Source organism: Vanessa cardui, chromosome 27 (genome assembly GCF_905220365.1).
Source record: "Vanessa cardui chromosome 27, ilVanCard2.1, whole genome shotgun sequence".
Classification (NCBI taxonomy): domain Eukaryota; kingdom Metazoa; phylum Arthropoda; class Insecta; order Lepidoptera; family Nymphalidae; genus Vanessa; species Vanessa cardui.
Window position 1 is genome coordinate 6,733,363 of NC_061149.1, and position 12,432 is coordinate 6,745,794.

The 12,432-nt window shown below is 36.4% G+C and overlaps 1 non-coding gene across 1 annotated transcript; it reads left to right on the forward strand.

Annotated features, from left to right (window-relative positions):
• Positions 1–6,796: 6,796 nt before the first annotated feature.
• LOC124541320 lies at positions 6,797–6,915 on the forward strand. Its single transcript, XR_006967231.1, has one exon. It is a non-coding gene; the product is annotated as a 5S ribosomal RNA (ribosomal RNA).
• Positions 6,916–12,432: the final 5,517 nt, after the last annotated feature.

A 12,432-nucleotide genomic window follows, 5' to 3' on the forward strand; every position in this document is an offset into this window, starting at 1 on the left:
TTTGGGCCAATTCTTATCAAATCTTACGCCAACCTACACACATGCATATGCAATACACAAGCAATCACTATTTGGATTAATTTAAAGTAACAAAATTAGTATTAAGATCTAATTGTAGTACGTTTTATGATTGTATTTGTATTGGGAAACGGTTTTTCTTTTATATGTATATAGGGTGACGGACAAATGGTAAATATAGTAAGAAATATTAACTATTCCTTACATCGCCAATGCGCCACCAACATTGGGAATTAAGATGTTATGTCCCTTGTGCCTGTAGTTACACTGGCTCACTCATCCTTTAAACTAGAACACAACAATTGAGTAATTGTGTGTGGGTTACTACTCAGACAGATAATTGGTTAAAGTGTATATATAATACACTATCATATAACTTTATCTAATATTGTATATCATTATAACTTAGCATACTACACTAAAACTTTATTGTATATTGCATTGGAACAGCGTGGTGGAATATGTTCCGAACCTCCTCAAAGGAAGGGGAGGCCTTAACCCAGCAGTGGGAAAATTACAGGCTAATGTTGTTGTTGTAGTTGTTTACGTCCCAAAGCAGTGTAATACAACAAAATGGCTACTCAGCTAGACATTGAGGATTTCCTTTGCCCTTCTTTTGAGGACTGATGACATCGTTACTGATCTACGAGATGGTACAATGGTCTGAACTATTCCAATCGGAGAAGGAGCACAGATCAAGAAATCTGAGGCTCAAATATTTCAAGGAATTTTCTTATATTCTATACCCTTGCTATATTATATACCAAAGACAGTTCTTGATGTATTTATATGTCGCAGAATCATATAGCCATCTTAACGATCACTACTGTCGTTCGATATGTTGATTTTATTTAATCAGTACGTATAGTACGAAACAACTTAGATGTAGCATCGGCAAATTCAATAAAACCGATTACTGCCGATTTACACAACCAATACAAATAGCTCCCTATCGTCCCATTCGACGCTATTCGTCGCTATATATTCTCGCGACGATGAGGTGTCAGATTGACGAATATATTTGGCCATATGATATTACAAGTTATTTCATTTGTGTAAAGATCATATTCACATGAGAAATAAATATTGGTAATTTCGGATAGCGTACTTAATTCGGATGTGATCGGTTTTACGAATTTTACGATGCTACATCTGAGTTGTGTCGTACTATACGTTGGCGCTGGCGTTGTCCCAACACACATAGCCTCATTAAAGAAAGGAACATACACTGCCAGTCTTTTAAACCATTGAAATCTCTCATCTGACAACCAATAATACCTAATCACGTTATGTTATAAAAGTTTGGATACAAAAGGGATGACTGAAAGACAATCGCATGTTGCGGAGATGAGAATCCTGAGAGGAATGTGTGGTGTTACGCGAATGGATAGGGTAAGGAATGAGTACATAAGAGGAAGTTTGAAAGTGACACCGATAGCCGAGAAGTTATGTGGAAGGCGGCTGTCAAGGTATGGGCGTGTAATGCGGAGGAATGAGGAACACATTGTGATGAAGGCCTCGAGCATGGATGTGGATGGATATAGAGGTAGAGGACAACCAATGAAACGATGGATGGATTGTGTGAAAGACGATATGGTTAGAAAGAATGTTACTTGTGAGATGACGTCTGACAAAGGAGTATGGAAGGAGAAGACATGCTGCGCCGACCGCAAATAAAATTGGGATAAAGATAAGGGCAAGAGGATGATGTTATGTGATGTTGTCATTATTATAAATGTGGTCGTAATAAATAATTTATTTTCGATAATCTTTGGATATATTTTAAGTATTTCATCTAACAGGCGATGATGCTATCTAACAAGATGTAAATGTAACAAACGAAATTAATTGTTTTGCTGACGTTACTGTAATTAACGACGATCTTCCAAACACGCACACTAACGTACATAGTCACGCAATTATATTTTATTAAAACCTTCTTTAATATTTTAGATTTAATCTCAATTTATATAAATCATCAAAATAAATAAATAATTATAATTGTTTAAGAAAGTTCATTGTTAACTGCTACGTTACTTGGAGCACCAGTTGATCAGCGACCGTCAGTACAGTTTACCTGAAGGCTAGAATTTTAACCGATGATTTTATGTTCAAATCCAGACAAGCACTATTCAATTTGTGTTGATAACTCATCTCGTGTTCGGTAAAAGAAAATATACGTTACGAATGCCGAATGATGATCATGAAGTAATGCCACAGGTGTCTACGATACATTGGAGCAGTGTGGTGGAATTCCAATAAGCCGTTTCAAGGGGGCAGAAGCCTTTAGTCCAACCGTTTTTAACTTACAGAAATGTTACAACAAGAATCGCTTAACCGCGTTGAAGGAAAACATCGTGATCAACCGGCATGTGTCTTGTCTTCAACTAAATTCTGCCACATGTGTTTCTACTAATTCGCATTGGATCACAGAGGAATACAGGGTTATTGGTAATTCGACGTACATCAGAAGAAAAACATAGATTTTTATTGATACTTTTTTCTAAATAAATTTTAAGTTACATTTTATACAAATTTTGAAAAAAGCTAAAAAACGTGATAACTCATAAACGGTTCACTTTTGAATCATGCATATGGGGGTTAAAACTATTGCAAATAGTCACCCCTATCACCTCCTAGCGGATGTACGTCGAATTACCAATAACCAGTGTAGTCCAAATACTCCTCTCACAGGGAAAGGAGCATACTTACTGCATAGATGGACGGACGTAATTGTCCTAGAGTCCACCCGATTGGCTCCCATGCACCCTAAAAGTGTGTGTATAGTTAATGACATTATTACACGAAAACAAATTATAACAATACCACTCCTACTTCCAATGAGGGGTCGATATAACAATCTATACATATAATAAAATTGGAGTGTCTATTTGTAACATTAAAATAACCGCTTTTTACAAAATGTATATAAAAGTATATGTAAACGGTACATATTATACCAAAAAAAACTTTTTCACAATGTTTATCTGTCGGCTAATCTCTGGAATGTTTAGACCGATTATGACGGGACTTTCTCTGGCTTAAGCTTTATCTAGTGTTTTTTTTTTATGATATAGGTTGGCGGACGAGCATATGGGCCACCTGATGGTAAGTGGTCACCATCGCCCATAGACATTAACGCTGTAAGAATTATTAACTATTCCTTACATCGTCAATGTGCCACCAACCTTGGGAACTAAGATGTTATGTCCCTTGTGCCTGTAGTTACACTGGCTCACTCACCCTTCAGACCGGAACACAACAATACTGAGTACTGTTGTTTGGCGGTAGAATAACTGATGAGTGGGTGGTACCTACCCAGACGGGCTTGCACAAAGCCCTACCACCAAGTAGTAGTGTAATAAAGAATAACTTTATTTACTTTTTATTTTAGACTGACATATAAAATAATAATGAAAATGCCTAAATTCTGTCCAGTACTGCGCGCATGTCCTCTCGGATGCCACCATTTCACCGTTACGTCGAGTGCCTCCCGCCAACGACTTAATAGCACAAAAGCCTGATATAGAAATAAATTAGTAAGGTAGTGCAATTTATTTCTTCAATTAAAATGCGTACGAATTATGTGAACCCTTGTAGATTTTTGTTATTGTATTTAAATTTTATATTATGTTTTGTTTAATTATCTATAATTTATTTATCTTTTTTTAATTTTTAGTAAAGATATAATTAGGTCAGTATAGTCTTATCTTAAGGTCAATGTTGTTTACCTGTAATGATTTATTCACCTAGATTTAATACCCTGTATCTACTGCTAAGTGAATGTGTTAGTGATAAGTCGATGGTGTAACTATTTCCAATAAATAAATAAGTCGCAGGCACAGGTAGTCTATGATATTCAATATGAATTTGCGGAAAATGGTGATTTGTAAGCATTTCAATTACTATCGGGACTTTGGGTGTCAAATTAAATTGGATATAGGCAATGATGTTGTATTAAACAGATATGTTATTAACGCGCAAAAAGTGAAGACTAGGAAACGTCCTAATTGGGACGTTTGCCTATAATTACGTAGTTATACATTTTGCGTAATTAAAACATCTAGTTATCCCTTTTACTAATTGTTTTTATCAAGCTATCCTTTTTACTTGTAACGAAATGTAAAATAAACGGTCCCCGGAGCGGCACACTTTTTTCTGTTGTTTAGTATGGGTATAACATACCTGTTTATCAGAATATCATTGGATATAGGTATTTTAGTTGACTAGTGTTGTATTATAAATATTTTTAGAACCAGAAGTAGGAAGTAAACCTCTACAACTTTAATTTAAAATAACAATCAATCTACCACAATAGATAAACATTTAGTCTACAACACAAATAACCATCAATAATCACATTACACCGTAATAATTATATTCGCGATCTCAATGTGTCAGCCACGAATCTCCCGCCTTTTTTTTTCTTTAAGGGAAGTAGTGTGACTTGACGCAGATGTTGCTTGTTTATTCCAACAATATAGATAATAGCAAATTCAATTGATTCTGAATGAATCCTTAGATTTTTTTTCATTTGATACAGGCAAAGGGCGTGTTTCGATAGCCGCGCTCCGTTAAACACATTGAGAAGCAATTTCCGGTTATTATCACTTCAATAAATAAAAAAAATAATTAAATTGAACTTTTGTCAGGTATTATATATTTTTCTATTTTAACGTCTTTTGAGCTGTTGTTGTTTTGCTTTATTTATTCATTTAACACTTTAATTTATTTACTTACATAAATAAGATGAAAAAATTACTAGAAATGAGAACTGTGGAAATGGTACGATCATCATACACCTTCCACTTACATTATGTTATGAAATAGAAAATAAAAACTTACATTACCCAGGCAAGCACCAATATGTATATGTGCTTAGTTTGTGTTTATAATTCATCTCGTGCTCGGCGGTGAAGGAAACTTACATGTGTCTAATTTCATCGAAATTCTGCCACATGTGTATTTCACCAACCAGCATCGGAACAGCGTGGTGGAATATGTTCCAAACCCTCTCCTTAATGGGAAAGGAAGCCTTAGCCCAGCAGTGGGAAATTTACAGGCTGTTACTTTCTTTCTTTACTTTTAAGAAAGTACTTTTTCAAAACATTGTCAATTTTACATTGTTCATAATAAGTCAGAAGACGTTCAGTACTAGACAAAGACAAAATCTCCACAGCGGTTTCCCGCGACCCTTTCGAGATCAGTCAACCTTGTAGAGGGCCTACCTTACGTCTTCCGGTTTGTGTTGAAGAACTTTTCATCCCATTGGACATTGGTTCTACGAGCTATGTACCCATTGACACTTCAATTCAGTAATTCTTAGGTAAAAAAATATTCTGGGCTTCAAAACTATTCAATTCTGTTTGGATAGAAGGCTTATTTCATTAAAAGATTTCACCAAACACAAAAAAATAAAATTAATTTAGCTGCCTTACATCAGACTGTTATATAATATAATATCTATTATTTCAGATTCATAGACACAAACAAAAGAAACTACTTCTGCAAAAAACCGGAACCAAATATACAATACGGTTTAAAAAATATACGAAAGAGCGCCATGACGCCCACCATCTTGTTTTTCCTAACAAGAAACGTTACAAAAGGTAATACAATATTCTGTTTATGCTCCGAATACTGTTTATTGTTTGTTCCTGGCCCTTTCTAAGCTGTAAAGAGGATGCTATATAGTTTCTATTACATACACAATAAGTTATAATTTTAATCTGATGACGTTGTGTTGTCATAAGTCTTAAATATCCTCATTTGAATTTAATTCAATTCTTGGCTTTCAGTCGTTAACACTTTTATTAAGATAAACTAATGTTCGCTCACTGTTCGAAATTTAAACACAATCATTTTTTTAATTTTGATGATAGAATTTAAATTTTAGTGTTTTTCCCTGTTTATTATAAATTATAAAATCAAAATAAAAATCAATTTTATTCCGGTAAACTTCACAATGAAGCGTTTTTGAATCGTTAATAATTAAACACTACCACCGTTTCGGAAAGCAGTCTTTAGCGAGAAGAAACGGCAAGAAACTCTCATAGTAGCTCTTTTCCAATAAACAGATTTACAATGCTGTTATTTGCAGTAATTAGTGTCCTATGATGGAACCCGAGCCTAACTCCAGGCGTTTCTTTCTAAAAAGTACTCTTTTATTTAATAATATGATTTATTTATTAATCTAGTCTTAATAATCTTTTTAAATTTTGAAAATGGTAAATTGATTATATTTTCCAGTATCTTATTATATATGCGTATACCATTGCACAAAAACGTTCTATTTACCGTATGCAAACGGAAACTGGGGATTACAAGTTTGTTCTCATAATTATTATATTTGCTGGACACTATAAAAAATGTCGTTATTTAATAGCTACAATGAAAAGTAACTAACTCTTGTGTTTTGCCTTTTTTATGATATTGTTAGGTGGTGGGACAAATACCCGGTAGTTTGTATGTATAGATTAAGCATTTAAGTTTAATGTGATATAAATTCATCTCGTGCTCAGCGGTGAAGGAAAACATCGTGAGGAAAATGCTGCATGTGACAAATCTCATAGAAATTCTGCCACATGTGTATTCCACCAACCCGCATTGGAACAGCGTGGTGGAATATGTTCCAAACCTTTTCCTCAAAGGGAGAGGAGGCCTTTAGCTCAGCAGTGGGAATGTACAGGCTGTTGTTGTTGTTGTTGTGTTAAATATGTGCTTTTTAAACATATTATTATATTTTTTTTTTATGTTTTGGTTTTTAAAATCAACGTACGCCAACGTCCATACCATGTTGAATACACCGGTTCTCGTCCGATCACCGAAGTTAAGCAACATCGGGCGCGTTCAGTACTTGGATGGGTGACCGCCTGGGAACACCGCGTGTCGTTGGCTCTTTTGCTTTTAAATACTGTTTTGTGCACAGCAGATTTTTGTCAGTAAAGATTATCAAGAAGAATATGATTCAAACATATTTTTTTTTTTAAGTACAGTCGGGGTAAGAAAAGGTTCGTCACCTAAAGATCTATTTTCGTGTGCTCAGTATGAGCGATAATCTGCTCTACCGATCGAGAATATATGACACTGACAGACATATTTTGACAATTCAACAGAAGATATCATGTCTAATTTAAATATGGAATCGTTTTTTCGCTTGCGTTAGCTTTGGTTGACACACGTGTTAGTGAGATATCTGTGTTTTTATATCAATTCTTTGTATCTATTTTGTGAATTTTCAGTGCAAATAGTTTCATTTTATGGTTTCTGGGTTTTACTAACATAATTCGGTTTCGGTAAGTGTATTTTTCTTTTGATTATAGATATAGTATATTAGTTAAGTTACAGTAGTTAGTGTATAATGGATGTCGATCCGCCTCCCGAACCGCCTGATCCCGGGGGTTCGGAATTACAATCTGATCCTTCAACATCCTCTTCTCGCAAACGCTCCGGCGATAAGTCTTCTTGCTCACCTGACTCTTCAAAGAAAACAGTAATCCACCCATCTACCGCTAGTCCCTCTATCCAGAATGTTTACGTTAATCCTTCGTATATTGATGGCCCAAAAAGTTACACGGATGACGACAAAGGTCCCTTCATTGTCCACGTCTCTCGGGAAGTAGCTGATCCAGCTGCAGGCAATTCAATTAGAGCCATTAAATTCGGACAATTTCTTCATAAGCACAAGATTGGTTCTATTATGAATGATGGTGTCAAAAATGTTGGAAGGAACAAAATAGAAATACAGTTTGCTTCAGCACAAGCTGCAAATAGTTTTTTAAAGAACCCAGTCTTAGCATTGTGTAAGTATACGGCTAGCCTTCCTACTTATAACATTACCAGAATGGGACTAATAAAAGGCATCCCAGTGGACTGGTCTATGGAGGATCTTATGGAGTCAATTGAGCTTCCTCATGGATGTGGGGAAGTAATAAAATTGAGGCGTCTTAACCGGAAGACTATTAACGAGGGAGTTGTGTCTTGGATCCCAACTCAATCGGTAGTCATAACTTTTAAAGGTCAAATCCTCCCTGGCAAAATATACTCATTCCATACATCCCTTCCCGTTGAAACATACAATCTCCCCACAATAATATGCCTAAACTGCTGTCGTTATGACCATGTTCGGACTCAGTGTAGATCTACTCCCAGGTGCTTTAAATGTTCTCAATCTCATACAGGTGATTCGTGTGAGGTTACTAAAGACAAGGCTACATGTTTACATTGCTCTGGCAAACACTTTGCCACAGACAAGGATTGCCCTGAGTATTCTCGTCAGCAATCAATTAAAATTGTAATGTCGCAAGATAATGTTTCATACATGGAAGCTGCCTCTCGCTTCCCCAATGTCCGTAAATCCTATGCTGAGGTAGTAAAAGAGTTGTTCTCTGCTCCTAAATACGTCCCACCCTTCCCTGGTCCTTCAAAGTCCACCTCCAATCCTACTATATCTTATAGACAAACCATTGTCCGCGCTCCCTCCCCTAGACTTCCGCAAGGAAAGGGGTATGATAAACATGCCCATCAGGCCATAGTTGGCAACTGCCCCTCCTCCTCTCCTAATGGTTGCGCTCTAAATGTTCCTCATCCCTCCCCACCTAATAATAATCCAAATTTATTGGAACTACTCACCAAAATTCTCCTAAATATCCTCAGTACATGCAATGATGTCCCATTACCGTCCAACGTTGCCAATGATTTATCCCAATTATTTACCATCCTTCAAAATGGCCCCAATCAGATTCCTTCAATGGAATTGTCAAAGCATCCGTCCTAAGAAACCTGAACTCCTCTCACTTATCAATTCATATAAACCTGTCATTATTGCCATCTCTGAGACATGGTTGATTCCTGGCTCTCGTTTTCGGGTACCGGGTTTCTCCTGTTTGAGGGATGACAGAAATGATGGGTATGCTGGTTGTGCCATCTTGATCAGGCACTCCATTCCCTTCTCCCAAATTCCCTTACCTCCTTTTAGCCAGCTCATCAATGCTGTAGCTATCAAAGCCTTCAACATCTCCTTTTTGTCTATTTACATTCCTCATCCTAGTCCTTCACTTGCTCCTGAATTACACTCCATTTTTTCTTCCCTCCCAAGCCCTGTTCTTGTTATGGGGGATTTTAATGCCCACCATACATTATGGGGTTCCTATTTCTGTGATGGATTTGCCCCCTTGTTGGTGGACATCGTTGATGATGTAAATTTTTGCATTCTCAATGATGGTTCGCCGACTCGTAGGGTTTATCCTAATCAGAATCCTAATTCTGCTATTGATTTATCCATAGCCTCCCCATCCCTTTCCTCTCAAATATCTTGGAATATCCTCCCATCTACGTTTGGTAGTGACCATTTCCCTATCCTTCTTTCATTAAACAACAGATCCATTGCTCCATCCAAATTATCCCCACTTCTAAAATATAGGCTTAATAATGCTAACTGGTTAGGATACTCTAACTCTATTGATGTCATGTTAAGCTCTCTCCCTGATTTTGTGAATGGTGAAAATGCTCTTGCTTACTACGAGCTTTTTCTTAATATTATTAAATCCTCCGCTGATTCCCATTTCCCACAAAAAAATCTTAATAAAAAATTTTGCATCTCTCCGCCTTGGTGGGATGAAGAGTGTTATTCCTTAGTCCAACAGAGATCTGAAGCCGAAGAGTCATATAATGTATCTATGACTCCACAAAATTTTATCAAATATTAGCATATAGATACCAAAATTAAAAAACTATTTTCCAGAAAGAAAAAACAGGGTTGGACCAATTTCTGTGAATCCCTTAGTCCTCGGTCTCCCCCTCAAACAGTTTGGAGAAATCTTAAGAGATTTCGTCGCTCCCTTGATTCTGATAACCCAAACGCCTATAATCCGTCCGTATGGCTTAATGATTTTACTACCAAACTTGCACCCCCCTTTGTTCCATGCCAGGATAGTTTTATAAATTTTACTCAATCATCTACCTCAGATGATATGGATAGTCCGTTTACTATCTCAGAGCTACACACAGCTCTGAACGGACTGAAGGACTCGTCACCAGGGGAAGATGGCGTGCCCTACTCTTTTATAACAAACCTCAGCGATAAAGCTAAATGCGTCTATCTGAATATAATTAATGCTTTTTTCTCAGCAGGAATCGTCCCGGAATCTTGGAAGTCCCAAATTATTATCCCCATACTCAAACCAGGAAAAAGCCCTTTGGACCCCAATTCTTATAGACCCATTGCTTTATCGTCTACATTAGTGAAAGTTACAGAACATCTTATAAAAAATCGTTTGGAATGGATAATGGAAAGCAGGAATATTCTCTCGCCCTCTCAATTCGGCTTTCGAAAGGGTTTGAGTACTCTTGATAGTCTCAGCATTCTCACGACAGACATTCGAATAGCCTTCTCTAGCGGAGAGTACCTCGTGGGTGTTTTTCTAGATATTTCTTCGGCATATGATAATGTTCTTCTTCCGGTACTCAGGCAGAAGCTGCAACAGCTGAGTATCCCTCCGAGGATAACTCATTTCATATGCAGTCTGCTATTTTGCAGATCAATTTCCATTAAACATCAAAATCGTATTCTTCCCCCCAGGTTTGTCTGGAAAGGTCTCCCGCAAGGATCAGTTCTAAGCCCTCTGCTTTATAGAATTTATACCCATGATCTCGAATTGTCAGTGAATAACTTTTGTAACATACTTCAATATGCTGATGACATTGTTTTGTATTTTAAATCTTCATCTGTTCAAAATTTAACTTTGCATCTAAACTCTGCTTTACATTATCTTGACCTATGGCTCTCTGACCATGGCTTGTCTTTGTCTATTGAAAAGACTCAGGCAGTTGTTTTCACTAGAAAAAGACAAATTCCGGTCTTCGACTTGTTTTGTGGGGATCAATGTATCAACTTTGTCAACAAGACGAAATTTCTAGGCATTATTCTCGATAACAAACTGAATGGAATTTTTCACTCTGAGCATATTATTAAAAAATGTGAAAAGGCTATTAACGTCCTTAGAGCAGTCTCAGGAGTCTGGTGGGGAGCTCACCCCTATTCTCTCAAACTACTGTACAATGCAATAGTTCGTAGTCATTTAGACTACGGACTGTTTGTCTTAGAACCCCTAAGTAAATCTGTGTCTGAAAAACTCAACAAAATTCAATACAAATGCCTCAGAATAGTCATAGGAGCTATGAAAACTACTCCCACTAACGCTCTGCAAGTTGAATGTGTTGATCCTCCGCTTCAACTGAGAAGACAATTTTTATGCGACCGTTTTGTAGTAAAATCTTTACAGTTATCCTCTCATCCTCTTTGGTCCCGTCTAAGCGAACTGTCCCAACTCTGCGTTCGCTCTAGAAGTCCTTCCTTATTATTAGATAGTTTCTTAAAATTTACAACACTCCCACACCCTATCTTAAGGTTCCAGTCAAATCCTCTTTTTTCTACTCCATTCAGATCTCTAGTCTATAATCCATCTATTATTACAGATCTTGGTCTTGTTAAAGGGGCCCCTGATTCAAACTCTAAATTTCAAAGATTTCTTCATCAAAATTGGTCAAATCATTTACTTATATTTACTGATGCCTCTAAACTATCCCCTGACAGCTGTGTCGGCTCAGCCTGTTGGATACCCAAATTCAAAATTGTTCTTCAATTTAAATCCCCTCCTGAAACATCCATCTTTTCTGGTGAAGCAATTGCAATTTTAGAAGCCATCCTTTTTGCCCACTCCCATGATTCTATATTAAAATTCCGCAGACATTTTTAACTTTGCCGTTTCGTAAATTCAAATCGTTTATAATAAATACATTGGTAAAAAAGGCGTATTATTCGATACAAGATTTTGTAGATGATAAAAAAGCGTGTAATTAATACCTGTTGACTTCCACGCAGGATATATTAATTTAAATAATTGTATTTAACTAACTTGAATCTCCTTTCCGAACCGGTGGCTTCACTTAATTGTAAAATGACGATTCAAAAGTGCTTGTCAAAGCCCACTTGAATAAAGTTTATCTTGATTTTGATTTATGAATAGAGTTTAAAATACATCACTTCTAATGAGTGCAGTTATAAAGCCAGTTCTACACTTTGTGTTACCAATTTAAAAATATTTAAAAATTGTTACATCCTTAACCAAAATAATCAGATAATCCGAATTAATCCGTATCCGGTAAAATATTATTCGTGTATCCGTGTGCATATTCAAATCCAAAATTATGTTATGTTACATTATATCCCAGCTCTTCACTAAATGGACGACCTAATTGTTAATGCAAACGATTTCAATGTATGCTGTTAGTCAGTGATGTATCCATCCAACCATAAACTATCGATAGTATTGTCTTTATCAATAGTATTGCCCATGGAAAGCTATCGATAGTATTAATCAAAACGAAACTATCGATATCAAACGAAAATTGTAA